This window comes from Artemia sp. Qi Xiang Cuo, chromosome 15 (assembly GCF_049724085.1).
Source record: "Artemia sp. Qi Xiang Cuo chromosome 15, ASM4972408v1, whole genome shotgun sequence".
Taxonomy (NCBI): Eukaryota; Metazoa; Arthropoda; class Branchiopoda; order Anostraca; family Artemiidae; genus Artemia; species Artemia sp. Qi Xiang Cuo.
The window spans coordinates 59,571,745-59,592,501 of NC_142808.1; the positions used below are offsets into that span (position 1 = coordinate 59,571,745).

General features: G+C 36.0%; 1 protein-coding gene across 2 annotated transcripts in view; it reads right to left on the reverse strand.

Moving 5' to 3' along the window:
• sba (six-banded) overlaps positions 1-19,221 on the reverse strand; it is a 50,222-nt gene extending 31,001 nt beyond the window's left edge. For both annotated transcript variants that reach the window (XM_089101027.1, XM_089101026.1), the window contains exon 1: positions 19,152-19,221. The gene's annotated coding sequence lies outside the window, so the exon portion shown is untranslated. The remainder of the gene's footprint in view (positions 1-19,151) is intronic.
• Between the last annotated feature and the right edge of the window lie 1,536 nt (positions 19,222-20,757).

Sequence of the window (20,757 nt, forward strand, 5' to 3'; positions counted from 1 at the left end):
ATTTTTATTTTACAATCAAATCCATATATCTAATTCACAGTTTAATTTTGTATTTTGCAAAGAGTTAATTTCTATATCATTACAAGTGAATTTCATGTACTGTCTTTATCTCCAATCGTTTATCTTCTTTATACTATTGAGAAGATCTGGAAGATAGTTTGGCATATCAGGCCAATTCACTTGGTAAATTTTTAGACATTTTCATTACTGACATAGGGACAAGGTGGACAATGGTCTTTTTTGTGCATTAGTCAAGTATATTAACCACTTTACTCATGATTCCAATTTAAATCTCTTAAATTGACCATAAAGTGAGATCTAATTCCAAGAATTCCAACGAAATCACTGAGACATGGTGGTTTTCACATGTCCCATCAAGTTGATTCACCCAATCTATTTTAAAAAAGAATACTGGATGCAACACAACATGAAATTTTTTTATTTATTAATCAGAAATGGAATAAGCCATAGGCTTGTCTCATACAGCACAAATTACATACCATAAGCAACACTTACAAACAACGAAAACAAAAACTATTAACTTCCTAATAAAACAAAAAAACGAAGATACCCTACAACAAATATACACTTCACGGTCCTAGGTACTGCCTTTCATAAAAAGAGGTCTCAACTAATGCTGTTTTGAGAGTCGCAACATCATTCACCAGAACTACTTGGTTGGGCTACTGTAGGCTAAATGTAGGCTAACCATCATGTAGGCTAACATCAGGGAGACTAACCATCAGGTAGGAGGGGCGTTACATTGCTATGGTAACAACTACTATAATAAAAACCAGCATAAAACAAGGTATGTAATGGTATTATCACTATTCTTGTCAAGCAGGGATAGGAATTAGATGTCCCTTTAGAGTCCATTTGAGGGTCTAAATTGGATTTGCAAATGAAACAACCATTATATTTAGAATGAACATAAAAAAGGCATCAAGTATTATGTTCATCTTGTCCCTATGTATAGAAACCCCTTGTCCTATCTTTTTGCCTGATGTAGTTTCATTGTTGCTGTTATTCTAAAGATCATCTTACCAGTTCTTGCAGACCATGTAATCACAAACTAGTTTCTAATCAGGGAGGGGGGGGGATATATTTTTTAACTATTTGCATTATAATTTGGCAAAGAATGTCATTCATGTTCCCTAAGTCAATGTTGCTATCATTTTTCAAATTCCCCTTGCAGTGTATACAAGTCAGATTATGAAAGATTAGTAGTCTACATAACCTGCTTTACTGTTCTTTCAAACGATTGCCAATGGTTATACTATTTATTATGCACATTACAAATAAAAGGCTGTTATAAGGGTCACTGCTTATCAGTAGATCCAGTAAATAAGGATGAATTAGTAAAGAAGGTTAATCCATAGTCAAAATCTGTAGTGCTTGTTAATGAATTGGGTCAGGAGTTTCTAGTGACTGGTCATCCCAACACCCTCAAACCAACTACCACTTGGGCATATCTAAATCCATAATAAAATGCCATTGACAAATCTTGGTGCTAAAATTTTGAAAATGAATTACTGGCAGCTAAGGATGCATCTTTCTTTGTATACATCGTCCACAGACCCGTCCCTTTCACGGACACATTTTGATTGAGCCTGGGAAACATATAAACAGCACAATTAGCCTTACCTCCATGCCTCTACCTAAAAATATCTCCAGAGGCTAAGAGTCCTCTACTATCCCTACAAGACTCTACACCATAGGCTAATAAAATATTTTACCTTCAAGATGTAATCTTACAGCTTCAATCTACAACTAATGCAAACATTCCAAGATCTGACTGTCAAAGAAGCCACACTAGAGCTCACACATTCAGAATATAATCAGCAAACCCCAGAAAAAGATTTATATAGCTCTTTTGAGTTCCTACACTATTAATTTCTATTAGACATCCTTTAAGTACTCTTGACTGACATTCATGAAAGACTTGCCATATGATCCCATTGCTAATCCCATTAAATCTAAAATATGTTGAACAAAGTAGGATAATCCCCAAAATCCTTAACTCAAACAAAGATTTATGATGATTTATAATGAGAAAGCATAATTCCAATGGAAAGTATGATAGTGATGTGGCAAACCATACCCTACATTTTACAGAAACACAAAAACCACATGACAAACCAGTCATGAAGAACGAGACTTGGGAGAACTTGTTGGCAAGCAACTGAGCTTCCATGGGCATTGGCAACAAGCATTATCAAAAGCTAACTCAAATCTAGGCCTGATGAAATGCACTATCACCAACTGCTCCCATACAGTCTTCCTGAGACTTGACAAGGCTATTGTTAGGCTGTTCTTGGGTTTCGGAACATGTCTGACATCCCCCTCCAACAAGCATGACACCAGAATAACTGAAGGAGGTCAAAGACGTGTCCCTAAATGCATCATGGGTCTACAAAATATGTGGTATGATAAGAGACTGGAGCACCTAAAACTACCAATGGTGGTCTTCAAACATTGCAGATGCGATATGATGCTGACATACAAATATAATAGTCAACCAAACAACACCCTCCCGCGAAACATGCAGGTCAATACAACACTAGAGGACACTTGCAGAAGCTAGCAAAGCATAAGACCAGAATGCACCAAAACTTTTTTTTCCAAGCATATTTCCAACAACTAGAACAACCTTCAAGAAGAAACTGTGACTGCACTCACTAGTGCCTCCTTCAAGTCAAGACTTGACAAAGAATGGAACAACAAGCCATGGAAATATAAGTGGGACTGTCCATCACTCTCAGCTGCCAACTAATGCAACATCAATGGGCATGTAACACATGCACATTCCAAATTACCAACATTGACGTGGAGCAGAACAGATCCAGCATGGACTTTCATTTTGATCTGAAGTGCAAATCAAGGTAAAGGTAGGGTAAAAGAGGTCATCTAGTGGTCAATTTTTCCTTTGTCCTATAATTTAGCTAGAAAGAAAGTGAATAGAGCACTTGATGCCTTTTTAATGTTCTTTTAAAACATAATAATTTGCAATTTTTCTAAGCACAATAATTTGCATAATAATCTTTCTAAACTTCCAAGAGAAAATCTATTTTGAGCCCTTAATGTAACTTATGTCTATAGTTTTAGACTATGATATAAAGTTAAAAAATTAATTAAAAGTTCACAATTCAATATTAAATCCATTACTTTAAAATAATATATTCTAAAGGCCTTGATTCATTCAATGAATCTAGTTAGTTCAACTGAATAATTCATCCCACTGAACAATCATAGGCAGTGCAACATTGTTGCATAAGTAAAGAACAATGTTGGCACAATGCATTATTTATTTTTGGTCTTAGACCAGGGCACTTTGTATCAAAGGAGTTATTGTAGAAACTTCGAAAATCACTCATTTGATTGGAAATTGGAGTGGCTTGTGCCCTTTTTAATAGTGGAAAGTGATTGGAAGGCAGCTAACACAGTACTCTTTTTAATAGTTCAAAGTGATTAGAGGGCAACTAATCCCCCTCTCTTGTCCACCTTTTCCCCAAGCACATCCAATCAAATTTTGAGATAGCCATTTTGTTCAACATAGTCGAAAGTTCTGGAAATTATGTCTTTGAGGATGACAACCCCACCCACCCCCCCCCCCCATAGCTCACCTTTTCCCCAAACACATCCAATCAAAATTTTTAGATAGCCATTTTGTTCAATGTAGTTAAAAATTTAGAAACTAGGTCTTTGAGGATGATAACCCCCTCACAGCCCTCAGGACAAGGGTTTTAACTTATGCCCTGGGGGCATATAAGGATTTTACATATAGTGATGCTGTAGGAACTTCAAAAAGGGCTCATGCAATTGCAAATTAGCAAGGCTTGTGCCCTTTTTAATATTTGACAGTGATTGGAGGATAACTAAAACCCCTTGCACACCCACCATTTCCCTAAACACATCCAATTATAATTTTTAGATAGTCATTTTGTTCAATGTAGTTAAAAGGTCTGGAATTAATGTTTTTGAGGATGACAACCCCTTCACAGCCCTCAGGTCAAGGGTTGTAATTTATGCCTTGGGGCATATAAAGTTATTATATAAAGCATGGTAGTAGAAACTTAAAAAAGGGTTCATTCAATTGGAAATTGAAAGGGCTAGTGCCCTTTTTAATACTTAGATGTGATTGAAGTGACTAACCCCCCTCTCACACCCATCATTTCCCCAAACACATCCAATCAAAATTTTAAGATAGCCATTTTTATCAACGTAGATGAAAGTTCTGGAAATTCAGGCTTTGAGGATGACAACCCGCCCCCCCCCCCCGCTCTCAGGGCAAGGGTTGTAAGTTATGCCCTGGTGGCATATAAGGTTTTTAATGAAAGCGTTGTCATAGAAACTTCAAAAGGGCTTATTCAATTGGAAATTGAAAGGGCTAGTGCCTTTTTTAAAAGTTGAAAGAGATGGGAGAGCAACTAATACCCCACTCATGCCCACTATTTCCCCAAAAACATTCAATCACAATTTTGAGATAGCCATTTTGTTTAACGCAGTAAAAAATTCTGGAAATTAGGTCTTCAAGGATGACAACCCCCTCACAGCCCTCAGGGCAAGGGTTGTAATGTATGCCCTTGGGGCATATAAGGTGTTTATAGAAAGTATTGCTGTAGAAACTCAAAAAGGGCTCATTTGATTGGAAATTGAAGGGGCTAGTGCCCTTTTTAACAGTCAAAAGTGATTGGAGTACAACTAGTTCCCCTCCCAGACCCACCCTCCCATTTGCCCATTATGTTTAAAAACTAAATGTTGCCTTAAGATTAAATCAAAATGCACTGTGTTAATGTTAATTCCAAGTAGGGCATCTCAGCAGTATCCCAAGAACAACTGAAGGTATTATGTTCAAACTTTTAGGCTACTTCTGCTCTTAAAATTTAACCAAGTCAAAATAGCGTAAATGTATCCAAGCTATCAAAGAAAGATAACAGATTTTTTTTTTGCGAATGGAATCAACTTTTCTATTTCAGGTCAACTAGAGGAGGTATGAAACTAAATAAAACACTACTATTTGTGTCCAGACTTTTAAAAAGGTGTATGTGGTTAAAAATTACTGAAAATTTTTCTCCAGCATACAAATAGCAGGCCAAACTATAGTCTTAAAAAAACAAAAATATTTAAAGAATTATTTTCTTTTTCCCTGAAAAGACTATGTCAATATAAAACAAACAGAAATTAATTAAAAAAAAAAACTTTTCCACAAAATAACTATTTCAAAGAAAAGTAAATAACTCCATTAAACCAAAAATGAGCAAAAATAAAATAAAATAATCTACCAAGCGTGAAACTAGCACAAATCAGCATTGATAAATAAATGAAACCCAAAACGAACAGAAATTACAATAAATAACCGAGTCAAACTCAAACGAGCAGAAATTAACATGAGTAGAGCTCAAAACCCCTTTGCCTTCCCAAGGCCAGAACATAATTTGCAGTATGGATTGTTGGTAAAAAATTTAATTAAATTTTTGTTAGTGCAACTGTCTGAATTGTGTACTGTCTGTTTCGACTTTTTACCTTAGTTCTGCCCTAGGATGGATAGATGAGTGACTGACTTATCTATCAACAAGTGAAATGACACCCCCCCCCCTTTGCATACAAATCCAATTGACATTGTATGTCATGAGTCAACCCGAACATCTTGATCATCCCTAAATGTCTATGACTATGTAACTTAGTTCTGCCCTAAGATGGATGGATGGATGATAGACTATCTAGTATCTATCAACAAGTGAAAATGACATCATTTTTATACATTCCTGAAAAAGGCTTATGCCAGCTGTGACTCTCACTCAGACTACCTTGGCTTTTTCTCCAATTAGCCATGGATTCAAGGCAATTTGATTTTAATTGAATTTTGAAATTAGAGTCTATCTTTCTGCAGATGAAGGGCATACATATAGCCAAAAATTGTCCTTGTTGGCCAACCACCAAGTGCCAAATATAAAGGAGGATGTCCCCAAATTAGGTGGGAAGGATGATGTTAGGAGGGAAATTTGGACTTCTTAGGAGGGTATAAAGGGGGAGGCTTTGAACAAATTGGGATAAATGAAAATCATGCATAGCTTAGTTGGCTTGAGGCAGCTGAGTGATGCAGTGAGTTTAGAGGTGATAAATTAGGTAAAGTTTATAAGTAACTTTTGGGGGCTCCTTTAAGGGCTCAAAATGGAATTTTCCCAGGAAGCAATTCTTACATTTGGAGAGAGCATGAAAATTAGTATTAAGTAATGTCTTTTACTTTCTTCCTAGCTAAATAATATGAAAAGAAAAACCAACCAATCTAGTTATTATGGTTGAATTTCATCTTGCATTTCTATTTGGGTAACAATTGGGAGTATTTGTGTATTATACACCACTCACCCAAGTTTATGTTGTCTAAAACTCAAGAACAAACCAGTTTCTTTCAGCATAACATGAGACAAGACAAAGACAAAATAGATAGGCAATACATAATTTGGGCTATAGATTTACATGTTAAGGGGGTGGGAGTAAAGTATTTGTACAGTTTGAAGTTAGAAAATAATTCATACCACACTTCATAATATGCTGAGAAATTGTACCTAACACATGTTGCATGCAGACCTGCTGTACTTTACCCCCCTAATGTGCAAATATACAGCCCAAATTTGTCTCTAAAGTATTATATTTTCATCATATTTTGCAATATTTCATTAGAATTGAGCATCAAAGAAACAGGTTCTAATTAAATGAAGCATTTGAGTGAGTGTCATATAATACATAAGTACCCAATTGAGAAGTAGCATACTATTCTTCTAAAGAAAAAACTTAAAATTAAAGTAGAAGGCTATGCCTACCAATAAATTCCTCATTTTATGTAGGCTATAGTTTCAATATCAGAGGCAATGCTATAGCATTGCCTATAATAAAGGCCACACAGCTCCAAGGTTTTATTATTTTTTTTTCCCCAGAGGCACTTCATATGGAAGGGATTGTTGTATAAACTTCAAAAGGGGCTCATTTGATTAGAAATCAAGAGTTCTAGTGCCCTATTGAAGGGTCAAAAGTGATTGGAAGGCAACTAACACCCCTTCCTCACCCACCATTTCCCCAAACACATCCAATCAAAATTTTGAGATAGCTATTTTGTTCTACATAGTTGATTTGCAGATGGAAATTATGTTTTTGAGGAGGACACTTCCCCCACAGCCCTCAGGGCAGGGGTTGTAAGTTATGCCCTGGGGGCATATAAGGTTTTTTATAGAAAAATTTGTCATAGAAACTTCAAAAAGCACTTATTTGATTGGAAATTTAAAGGGCTAGTGCCCTTTATAATAGTCAAAAGTGATTGGAGGGCAACTAACCCCCCTCTCATGCCCACATCATGCCACATCCAATCAAAATTTTGAGATAGCCATCTTGTTCAATGTAGTTGAAAATTCTGGAAATTAGGTCTTTGGGGACGACAACCCTCCCCCCCCCAAACAGCCCTCAGGACAAGGTTTGTAAATTATGCCCTGGGGGGCATGAAAGGTTTTATAGAAAGCGTTGTTATAGAAACTTCAAAAAGGGCTCATTTGATTGGAAATTTAAATGGCTAGTGCCCATTTTAATAGTCAAAAGTCCCTTCAATACCCACCATTTCCCCAAGCATATCCAATCAAGATTTTGAGATAACCATTTTGTTCAATATAGCTGAATGTTCTGGAAATCATATGTTTGAGCAGGACACTCCACCGCAAGGTCTTCAGGACAAGGGTTATAAGTTATGCCCTGGGGGCATACATAGTTCTTATGGCAGTAATGCGTGTATAAACTTCAGAGAGGGCTCATTTGATTGGAAAATGAAAGTTCTTGTGCACTTACTAAGCATCAAATGATATCAGAGGGTAACCAGCCCCTCCCCCATGCCCTGTTTTCCCAAATTCATCCAATAAAAATTTTGAGATAGCTATTTTGTTAAAAAGAGTTCAAAGATCATATAACAAAACTCCAGTGTTGACACAGTCCCCCAGGTCCAGGGTGCAAACATTGTAATTTATGCCCAGTGGGCATATATGGTTCTTATGGAAGGGATGCTCATATAAACTTCAAAGAGGGCTCATTTGTTTGGAAACTGAAAGTTCTAGTCAAAAGAGATTGGAGGGCACCTAGCCCCCCCCCCCTGATGCCTTTTTTTCTTCACTCCAGGGTAAACACAGTCCCCCCCACAGACCCCAAGGGCAGGCATTGTAAGTTATGCCCTGGGGGAATATATGGTTCTTATGGAAGGGATGCTTGGAAAAACTTAATAGAGGGCTCATTTGATTGGAAATTGAAAGTTGTAGTTCACTTTTTTAGAGTCAAAAGTGTTTGGAGGGCAACTAGCCCCCCTCCTTCTACGCCCCTTTTTTCCCAAATGCATCCGATAAAAATTTTGAGATAGTCATTAAGTTAAAAATTGTTCAAAAGTCAGATAACAAAAACTCAGGTGTAAACAAAACCACCCAGGGGGCAGGCATTGTAAGTTATGCCCTGGGGCATATATGGTTCTTATGAAAGGGGTGCTTGTATAAACTGCAGAGGGCTCATTTGATTGGAAATTGAAAGTTCGAGCTTACTTTTTAATAGTCAAAAGAGATCCGAGGGCAACTAGCCCCCCCCCCATGCCTTCTTTTTCCAAACCCATCTGATGACAATTTTTAGATAGACATTTTGTTAAAAACAGTTCAAAGGTCAGCTAAGAAAAGCTCAGGTGTCACTGTAAAAGTTATGACGTTTACAAGTCAATTTCCAATCAAATGTGCCCTCAATGAAGTTTATACATCCCTTCCATAACAAACATATATGCCCCCAGGGCATAAATTATGACACCTATCCCTGGCCCTGTGTCAACACTGGAGTTTTTGTTATCTGAACTTGTACCTATGTTTAACAAAATATCCATCTCAAAATTTTTATCTGAGGCATTTAGGTTGTGAAGGGGGGGGGGCTAGTTGCCCTCCAATCTCTTTTAACTCTTAAAAAATTACCAAGAACTTTCAATTTCCAATCAAATGAGCCCTCTCCAAAGTTTATATGGGCATCCCTTCTATCAGAGCTACATATGCCCCCAGAGCATTATTTACAACACCTGCCTCCAGGCCCTGGGGGGTTGCATCAACACAAGTTTTTCTTATCTGACCTTTGAACTATTTTTAATGAAATAGCTATGTCAAGAATTTTAATAGATGGGCTTGGGGAAAAAAGGTCATGTGGGGGGAGGGGTACTAGTTGCCCTTGAATATCTTTTGATTCTTAAAAAAGTGAATTAGAACTTTCAATTTCCACTCAAATGAGCCCTCTGAGAATTATATATAAGCACCCCTTTCATAAGAATCAGACGTCCCCAAGAGAAAACTTACAACACCTACCCCCTGGGGGAGCTGTGTTGGCACCAGAGTTTTTGTTATCTAATTTTTGAACAATTTTCAAAAAACTGGGTATCTCAAAATTTGTATCAGATGGGTTTGGGTAAAAAAGGGCATGGGGCTAGTTGCCCTTAAGTCTCTTGACTCTTAGAAAGTGAACTAAAATTTTCAATTTCCAATCAAATGAGCCCCCTACAAAGTTTATACAAGCATCCCTTTCATAAGAACCATACATGCCTTTAGGGCATAACTTGTAAAAGCCCTTCTCTCACTGTAAAAGTATAAAACCTACTGTGTCATTGGTGCTTCACTGAAAACTATATGTGTTTTGAACAGTCTTGGAAAGTACAAATAAATCAAATTGAATATTTGATGTATAATGATATTAATTTTTGAAAGATCCATCAGTTCAAGAATTTATTTCACAGTAATTTTATTTTTATTTTCAATGTTGTAAGAACTGGATTAGAAAATACTTATAACACAATTCATTTTCAGTTAAGTGCCATTGAGACAGTAGGCTTTTGGTTTTTATTTACAGTTAAGGAAGGGCGCAGTATCCAAACTCTTGTTTGTAGTGAAACTATATTTGTCTTGAACAATTGGAGAAAGAACTGATAAATTAAACTGAATATTTGATGTATAATGATATTAATTGCTGAAAGCTCATCAGTTCAAAATTTTACTATAACATTAATGTTTATTTTCAATATTAATACAAAACAAAATATTTGTAATAAAATTGGTTATCAGTAAAGTGCCAATGATGCTGTAGGTTTTAGACTTTTAGAGTGAGAGAAGGGGGGGGGGAACCCAAACTCTTGTTTGTGGTGATTTTGTTAGTTTCAAGCTTGATTTGTGTATTCAATTTAAGTTTCACTTGTTTTAAGATTTATTTATTAATTTACATTAATATCTATTGTTTGTTTGTTGGCATAGATTGTTTACCTAATTTCTGTTTGTTTTAAGTTTCATTTATTCTTCAATAGCAAAATTTTTTATTTTTTTTAAGCTTGATTTTCATATTCAATCTAAGCATTACTTGCTTTAAGATCTATTTATTCATTTATATTGTTACATTTATGTTAATAACATACTTGTTGTATGTTATTTGCTATGATTGTTTATTTAATTTCTGTTCATTTTGGGTTTCATTTATTCTTTAATACTAATTTCTTTTCGTTTTGAGTTTGAATTTTAGCCAGTATTTGTATCTGCTGATCTTAAGTTTAAAATGGCCTTTACTTTTCTTTGAAAAACTTTATTTTTCCTCTAATGTACAAATATATAGCCCAAATTTGTTTCTAAACTATTATATATTCATTGTATTTTATTTATTTTATTAGCATTAACCAAACTAGCACTATATAAAAGAGTCTGTTTAGTACAAGAGTACCACTAATAATTTCAAGTGTTTGATCTTAAACACTTTTAATGATAATCATATTGATGAGCTTAGATTTTTAGCTTTTCTCTGTTATATACAATTTTTCCCAGTTCTTCTTTAATAACAAGATGTGAGGGTTTTTGTTTTATTTAATTTTGCTCAATTGGATACTGGTTTTTTACTCTAGTTATTACCCTGATAATGTACCCTATACTCTCCAGATTGTTATAGCCTATGTAGGTCAAGCAATAATAATATGCCTATATTTTCTATTACTTCAATTTAATCATAGCCAAGGCTACTTAATAGGTCTTTAGTTAAAATGGGTTTTTCTACAGACTGGAATCTATCTTTGTCTGTGACAAAGCAAGAAATTTACCAAAATACTATTTATAAACAATTTAAAATGTGGATAATAATGGAAGGAAACATGATAATCTAACTAGGCCTAATAAAAATATTATGTAGACTATATTACAGAGTGAAAATTTTATTGTTTTAGCATTTTCTTTTAATTTTTATATAGCCCAGGTCAGGAGAGTAGGATGCATTGTTAGAAAAGCCACCACTATATTTGGAAAGGGTAAAATTCTACTTTAGCTAACTTGGAAAGGGGATATGTTAGGAAAAAGAAACTTTCGGGGATGGGTCTACATGCCAAAATATGTCCCAGGAAGGTATTTTGGAGTACCTATCTCCATTCCTTCTCCCTCTAGAGGGTCCTGAAATTTGTCAACATGACAGGTATTGAAATTTAGGTAAAAAAAACTTATTGAAATTTTAACAAACCAACACTTACCTTAATTTTCAGTTATCAGTTTTTTTTTCTCTGGCTTTAGTTCTGAAAATACAATTCCTGTTATTTGAGTAAAATTTTAAGCCATATCAATGTTTTTTTTAAAATTTAGGAAATGTATTTGCATAAGTTTAAAACCTTATAAATTGGGATTGAGCAAAGTTTTGAAGCTGAAAACAATTTTGTTGTACTTCATTTAAGCAGAAGATCTATTTTGAAAAGCTTCACTTAGAAAACACACAGATTTTTAAAGGACATGGCCCTCTAAAGGCAGAAAAAAGGAGATGGTTACTTCAAAATATATTCCCATGACATACTTTAGCCTGTAGACCCATCTCTGAAAGTTTCACTTTCCTAACCTAACCCCTTTCCAAGATTGCCAAAAGTAGCTAAAGTAGAATTTTACCATGGAAAAAACATCAAATAAGGAATTCCCTAAAAGACAAGGCCTACTTTTGTTATATTAAGGAGACTTATATGGGAGTATACCCAATGGATAATATCTAAAAATTTCTATTCTATAGAATGTAAAAATAATATCCAACCACACTTAGTTATTGCCAAAATTATCCAACTAGTTAGCTATCTGAAAAATCCTTCTAAGCAAATAAGAAATTATCCAACTAGGAAAATAATTAAAATTTTAAAGAAAAATAGCTTTACCTTGCTAGCCAAATACAATAAAGCATAAGAGCCAACTTAATATTTCTAACTAGGTTGATAATACTTTAACTTAATGCTTCTGATATATATTTAACTAGACAGATAAGTAAATTCTTCATACAAACTAGTGATAATATCCAACTAGTCAGACAATTTTCTCTCTTAGACATGAACATCTAACTTGGTGGATAACACTTTTTCTGATATTAATCCAGCTAGGTAGTTAAATAACTTCCTGCCTAGTTAAATATATATCAGAAGATCTAAGACTCAGCATTATCCACCTAGTTAGATATTCTTGCTGTGCCTAAGAAAAGTATCCAAAACTGTATAATAGAATTTACTTATCTTCCTAGTTGAATATATATCAGGAGTTTTAAGACTTGGTATTATCCACCTAGTTAGATATTCATGCTATACCAAAGAGAAATGAATTATCTGGCTAGTTGGAGACATTAACCCCAAACTGCTTAGAGAATCTTCTTATCTGCCTAGTTGGATATATATCAGAAACACTAAGCTACATTATTATCCAACTAGGTAGATATTGTTGCTTTGCCTAAGAGAAACAATTTATCTGACTATTTGGATACAAAACGGGATCCCACCCAAAACTGCTTAGAGAATCTTCTTATCTACCTATTTTGATATATATCCCAAACACTATGCTATGTTATTATCCAGTTAGGTAGATATTCTGTATATTGCATAGACAGTCAAATATTCAGCTAGGTAGGTAAAGGTGTAAGAGTCTTAAAAATGTTATTATCTGTCTAGCATGATATTTCATCTTGATACTAAGTGTAATTGGATATTATTTTACACTCTATAGAATTTAATTTTTTCAAGAATATCCATTGGGCACCTTCCCAACTTATAGATTTTTATGATTATTCAAGAGATGTACTTCTAGATTGTTACCTCATAATCCTCAAAGGAAGGTGAACATGTTTAGAAATTTATGGTAAGACAAACATTGCCTAAAAGCCATTTTGGTTATATAGGCTAGATACTGGTTTTTTAACCCTACAGGCTAGCCTATCTGAAAATACATTGAGAGGAGAATTAATAGGAATGTTTATTTCTCTACCTCATTTCTGTCCTAGACCTTAACCTAATTGGACAATCTTTAGAGCCTTACAAGAAGGGAAATGTTAAAATTAAGAGTTTGAGCCCTAGAATTAGCCTAAGAGTTTATCCCAGGTCAGGAGAGTAGTATACATAGTTAGAAAAGCAACCACTATATTTGAAAAGAACATCAAATAAGGAATTTTCTAAAAGACAAGGTCTACTTTTGTTATAGGCTATTAAGTAAGCTAGCCTTATATCCTATTGGAGAGATGTACTTCTAGATTGTTACCTCTATTTCCTCAAAGGAAGGTGAACATCTTTAGAGATGTATGGTAAAACAAACAAGGCCTGAAAAACCATTTCAGTTATATAGAATCATTACTGGTTTTTTACTCCTGCAGGCTAGGCCTATCTGAAACTACCAACGATACTTTAAAGCCCAGCGCCCGCTAGCGCCCAAAGAACCCAAATTCAATAATACTTTAGCGCCCAGCGCCCAGAACCCACAGCTCCCAACTTGAAAAATAAATACTAGCATTACCTTTAGCATAGCAAATTTATAGTCCATTTCTTCTTTAAATAGCGATTTAAAAAAGTATCATCTAAAGTTAGCAAATCACAGATGTTGGGGGCATACACAAAAGAATTCTACTACTCACAAAGATATATTCAATTTATGTCAGCAAGTGCATTGTGTCGGCAAGGTGAATATAGCGAAGAGAGGTCATTATCAACTACGGGAGGGGAGATCTAACTTCTGTCGGCAAACGCATTTCACAAAGAGGCAATTTGCGTGTTACAAATATTCGAGATATGTCATTCAGTGCTGGCTCCCGCACCATCTGTGATTTGCTAACTTTAGATATGATATTTGGCTTTTGTCGACAAACACATTTTGCAGAGACACATCAAGTTACAGGAGAGATCAACTTTGGGTTCTTTCTGGGCGTTCAGAAATATTTCAAATATGTCTTTCATTTTTGGGTTCTGATAAATTAAAAATACTTGTATTACGTGCATGCGGGTGTTTGCCATGCTCCGGCTTATGCTGCCCTGTACAGTGTTTTCATTAAGTGAAAAATAATTCATACTTACATTTTTGGCCAAATAAGTATTCAAATAATCAATTTATTGTCAGTATAATTTTATTTTTAACTTGGGCGGCGGATTCAAAGGTAAATAAACACCAGATCGCATGGGATTTTGCGAGTTCGCGAGTTCCTTGCACTTTTTCTTATTTGCCTCCAGTAAAAATCGCTATTTAAAGAAGAAAGAAGAATTTGCTGTACCAAAGGTAAAATAACTTAATATTTGGTTTTATGAATTGATACTTGGGTGTACTTGTATTTATCTTCCAAGTTGGGAGCTGTGGGCGCTATGGGTTCTTGGGCGCTAAAGTAAATGTTGCTTTGATCCTGGAAGCTAGATCCGGTTTCAGCAAAGGTTTATATTTACTTTTGAATCTGATGCCCAAGTTAAAAATAAAATTATACTGACAATAAATTGATTATTTGAATACTTATTTGGCCGAAAATATAAGTATGAATTATTTTTCACTTGATAAAAACACTGTATAGGGCATCATAAGCCCAAGCAAGGCCCAAGCAAGCAAAGGTTTATATTTACCTTTGAATCTGGCGCCCAATTTAAAAATAAATTTATACTTACAATAAAAATATATCGAACACGCTAAAACAACGGAGTTCGGCCACAAGGATAAGGCTCTGAGGCCCTACCGGCCCCCTGGTATGAGGGCAGGGGAGGGGGGGTAAATTTGATGGGGAAAACAAAATGCGCAGATCCAAAGAAAACTAGGGTTCTGCCTCAAGGAGAAGGGTCAGTGGCCCCTCGCACCCCTGTTTCTGAGGGCAGGGGAGGGGGGGTAAGTTTTGGGGAGCGAATCAAAAATGATCACAATAGAAAAAAAACGGGATCTGCCGCAAGGGGACGGCTCTGCGGCCCTACCTTCCCCCTTTTCTGAGGGCAGTGGAGGGGGGGGGTCAATTTTGGAGGGAAAACCAAAAATACTCAGAATCGAAAATAAACGGGATCTGCCTCAAGGAGAAGAATCAGAGGCCCCTCCTTCCCCCATTTCTGAGGACAGGGGAGGGGGGGTCAATTTTGGAGGGAAAACCAAAAATGCTCAGAATCGAAAATACAGCATGATCTGCCTCAAGGGGAAGGCTCAGCGGCCCCCTTCCCCCATTTCTGAGGGCAGGGGAGGGGGGGGGTCAATTTTGGAGGGAAAACCAAAAATACTCAGAATCAAAAATAAACGGGATCTGCCTCAAGGGGAAGGCTCAGCGGCCCCTCCTTCCCCCCTTTCGGCGGGCAGGGGCGGGGGGGTCAATTTTGGAGGGAAAACAAAAAATCCTCAGAATCGAAAAATGCCCAGGCAAACTATTACAGTTATATTATCGAATTTTTCGCCACTTTGCAGCAGAGATCTTTGTTTTCAAACCATTTGCTTGCTATTATTAAAGAGAAACGTTAAAAGATCCATGACTTTTTTCTTTTCTTTTTTTTGAGAAATTCGTAGGTGCAATGTCGATTTCTGTCGGCACAGTTTCGTCGCCCCCCCCCTCTAAAGGAAAATTGCTAGCAATGCCCCTGGCTACAACTAGAAGTATTCGAGACAAGAGTATAATTTTATTTGGCAACCGAGCGTCAATCCCCCCCCCCCCTGAAACCCTGGATCTGCCACTGTTTCTAAGTTGTAAATATAATAGAAAATTCATTTTTTGTAGGGAATTTGCAAAATTTTCCGCAATGACATGGCAAAATTTTTTGAAGTTCCCCCCAGGACTTTTCTGAAATTACGCCCCTGGCCACAACTTTATTATTTAACTATCACCTGTAAATCTCTCAATGCAATGCTAATGCAAAAGACCCCCCCCCCGCCCCTCTGTTGTTTTTTGGGGTTTAGGTCGGGGGGAGGTACCTAGTTTAGGTTACGTATTTAATATATCTTATGCTTTACCCCTATATTTTATATTTTATGCTTCACCCGTATTTAATATATTTTATATTTGACTTTTTTATTTAACAAAACCAGTTGCCCAGCGCCCAAGAACCCAAACAAAAATAAATCTTATCAAGTTCCAGGAGGGGAGATTTGACTTCTGTCAGCAAAAGCATTTCACAGAGATGTATCAAGTTACAGGATAGATCAACTTTGGGTGTTACAAGTATTCAAAATATTTCATTCAGTGTTTGGTCTCATAGACATATTATTAAACAAACACCAGATCGCATGGGATTTTGCAAGTTTGCAAGTTCCTTGCGCCTTTTCTTCTTTGCATCCAGTAAAAATTACTGTTTAAAGAAGAAAGAAAAATATGGTGCACCAAAGGTAAGACAAATTAATTTTTGCTTTTATGAATCTATGATTGGGTTTGCTTCATTAAAGGTGTTGCTCTTGTCACAATGCCTCTTTCTTTACGCTAAATTTTGACTTTTCTAGAATATTTTAAAAGGGTTATTATTCAAATTAAATGGCCCTTGTGTTTTATGAGTAGTTTTAAAGAACTGGGGCAAAAAGGCAAACTTCATCGCAAACAGCGAGGTATTAAGGAGGGCGCTACCCCCCCCCCTCATATACGTAATAAGTTCTGTTCGTTTTAAGTTTTGATGCTCCTCCTTACTTTTAGCTGAAAAAAAAATGTTTTTTTATTTGATTTCTGATTGTTACGAAATAATGGCGGGAAATCCAGCTCCCCCTCACCATCTGTCCACCATCTGTGATTTGCTAACTTTAGATATGATATTTGGCTTCTGTCGTCAAACACATTTTGCAGAGACATATCAAGTTACAGGAGAGATCAACTTTGGGTTCTTTCTGGGCGTTCAGAAATATTTCAAATATGTCATTCATTTTTGGGTTCTGATAAATTAAAAATGCTTGTATTACATGCATGCGGGCGTTTGACTTGCTTGGTCTTATGATGCCCTGTACAGTGTTTTCATTAAGTGAAAAATAATTCATACTTATATTTTCGGGCAAATAAGTTTTCAAATAATCAATTTATTGTCAGTATAATTTTATTTTTAACTTGGGCGCCAGATTCAAATGTAAATAAACACCAGATCGCATGGGATTTTGCAAGTTCGCAAGTTCTTCGCGCTTTTTCTCCTTTGCCTCCAGTAAAAATCGCTATTTAAAGAAGAAAGAAGAATTTGCTGTACCAAAGGTAAAATAACTTAATACTTGGCTTTATGAATTGATACTTGGGTATGCTTGTATTTATCTTTCAAGTTGGGAGCTGTGGGCGCTATGGGTTCTTGGGCGCTAAAGGGTAAAATTCTACTTTAGCTACTTTTGGCTATCTTGGAAAGGGGTTAGGTTAGGAAAACGAAACTTTCAGGGATGGGTCTACAGGCCAAAGAATGTCCTGGGAAGGTATTTTGAAGTACCTACCTCCACTCCTTCTCCCCCTAAAGGGTCCTGTAATTTGCCTACATGACAGGTCTATATCCATTGAAATTTTGACAAAACAACATTTTACCATAATTTTCAGTTATCAGTTTCTTTTTCTCTGGCTTTAGCTCTGAAAATGCAATTTTAGTTATTTGAGCAGCATTTTAAGCCATATCAATGTTTTAATTCCAAAATTTAGGAAAAGTATTTGCATATCTTTAAAACCTTATAAATTGGGATTGAGCAAAGTTGTGAAGCTGAAAACAATTTTGGTATGCTTCATTTAAGCAGAAGATCTATTTTGCAAGGTTTCACTTTATAACACACCGTTTTTTAAAGGTCATCAGAGGTCAAGACCCTCTAGAGGGAGAAGGAGTAGAGGTAGGTACTTAAAAATACCTTCCCGGGACATACTTTAGCCTGTAGACCCATTCCTGAAAGTTTCATTTTCTTAACATAACTCCTTTCTAAGATATTCAAAAGTAGCTAAAGTAGAATTTTAGGTAAAATTCTACTTTAGTTACTTTTACCTATATTGGAAAGGGGATGAGGTTAGGAAAATGAAACTTTCAGGGATGGGTCTAAAGGCTAAAATATGTCCTGGGAAGGTATTTTGAAGTACTTATCTCCTCTCTTTCTCCCTCTAGAGGATCCTGAAATTTGCCTACATGACAGGTCTATACCTAACCTATTGAAATTTTGACAAAACAAAATTTTACCTTAATTTTCTGTTATAAGATTCTTTTTTTCTGGCTTTAGTTCTGAAAATGCAATTCCTGTTATTTAAGTAGTATTTTAAGCCATATCAATGTTAATTTTCAAAATTTAGGAAATGCGTTTGTATATCTTTAAAACTCTATAAATCAGGATTGAGCAAAGTTGTGAAGCTGAAAACAATTTTGTTGGACTTCATTTTAAGCAGAAGTCTATTTTACAAGGTTTCACTTTTATAACACATAGGTTTTTAAAGGTCATCAAAGGTCAGGACCCTCTAGAGGGAGAAGGAGCAGAGGTAGGTACTTCAAAATACCTTCCCAGAACATACTTTAGCCTGTAGATCCATCCCTGAAAATTTCATTTTCCTAACCAAACTCCTTTCCAAGATAGCCAGAAGTAGCTAAAGTAGAATTTTACAGAATTTTACCCGCTAAAGTAAATGTTTTGGGTTCTTGGGCGCTAGTGGGAGCTGGGCTTTAAAGTATCGTTGGTTCTGAAACTGCATTAAGAGAAGAATTTTTAGGTATGTTTATTTTTCTACCTGATTTCTGTCCTAGATTTAAACCTAATTGGACAATCTTTAGAGCCTTACAAGAAGGGAAATGTTAAAATTAAGAGTTTGAGCCCTAGCCTAGTTTGGACTGTAGATTCTGAAAATCTCATTCACTTAGCTCACCGACTTTTGAAGTCAGAAGAATAACTAAAACTCTCGCAATGTCTCAAAAAGTAAAAAAAAATAGTTTATACCATTCGAAAATATGTAGAGAAGACAATTTTAAAGTATTTTCCCTCCTTTATGCATAATTTTATTTCTTCCTTTCCTCGGATAACAATGAAAGAGATGAACTCTTTCTTATTGCCGTTCCAGCGTTTAAGGGCTAGGCACACATAGCTGATTTCGGGAACTGATTTCAGCATCAGTGGACAAACCAAAGCGGTAAGAAAAATTTGGTTGAAAGAAAAATTTATTGCGCAAAATTTTCAAAACAAAAATCATGGACCCAAATAGTCAACTGGAGTCTATTAATAGTTACTTGATTAATCTTTAACTCTAATGATTAATTCTCAGTTTAACTCTCAAGCTCAGTAGTCGGGTCTTTCCACCACAGATACCTCTGGCTGACTATTTATTTGTATCCCTATTTTTTTGGTGATAATCATGATGAAAATCAGCGCTGATTTTGTAAATCTGTTGAAAATTTTTCAACCTCAAATTGACGCCGATTTCCTTTAAAACCGGCGCTGATTTGGATATCAGTTCCTGAAATCAGCTACGTGTGCCCGGCCCTTAAGAGCTCGGCACATGAAGCTGATATTGGGAACCGATTTCAGCAAGGTGATATTCTACGTCGAATGGTTATAATTAATGAGGCTAAGAGGCGGGGTGTGGTGACGTTTTTCGGCGAATAATCATCATTAATTACGTTCTAGACAAAGAATGTACTAGAGCTTTCAGCTTTAGGCATGTAATTAAACGTATTTAATGATTATCGTAATTTAATCGTAAACTAATCGTAATAAATGATGATTAATGACCGAAAATCGTCACTAAGCCGCGCCTCTTAACATCATTATTAATAATCACTCGACATGGAATACACTCTTGCTGAAATTGGTTCCAGAAATCAGCTACGTGTGCTTAGCCCTTTACCTATGAAGTAGACCCCTAACCCGCGCCGAAAAGTCGGCGGCGCGCCGCCGAAAAAAACGGCGGCGCGCCGCCGAGCTTGCATCAGCGCGCTGACGCCGCCGCTGATTCTATCGGCGGCGGCGTCACTAATACGCCGCCGGTTTTTTTTCTTTTTTGGTTATCGATATCGACCTCCGGACTTCAACCGTCATCCCGGCTAATCTGTTTCTTAAAGATAAATACTGTCATCTTGGGCTCGCCATGTATATCGGTTCATAGAAAGGAGAAGAAGAAATTTTTCTTGAAACAAAGATTCTACCTTCCACTTTAAAATTTTGTTCATTTTTCGTTCTGATTTTTCGGATGAAAATAGGCAGGTAAAAGGGCATTAGGCAATTCAGGATGTTGTCATAGGCAGCGCAATCGCGATGTCTAAGTAAAGAACAATGTTGGTACAATGTATTATTATTTTTTTTTTTTTTTTTTTTTTCATACCAGGGCAATTCGTATCGAAGGAATTGTCGTAGAAACTTAAAAAAGGGCTCATTCGATTGGAAAAGCTAACGCCGTTTTTAATAGTCGAAAGTAATTAAAATGCAGCTAACTCCAGTCCACTCTCACCCTTCCCCCAAACACATCCAAACAAAATTTTAATACAGCAATACTTTTAAGTATAACTAATTGCCAAAGAGAAAATTTGTTTTTTGAGGAGGTTAGTCCCCC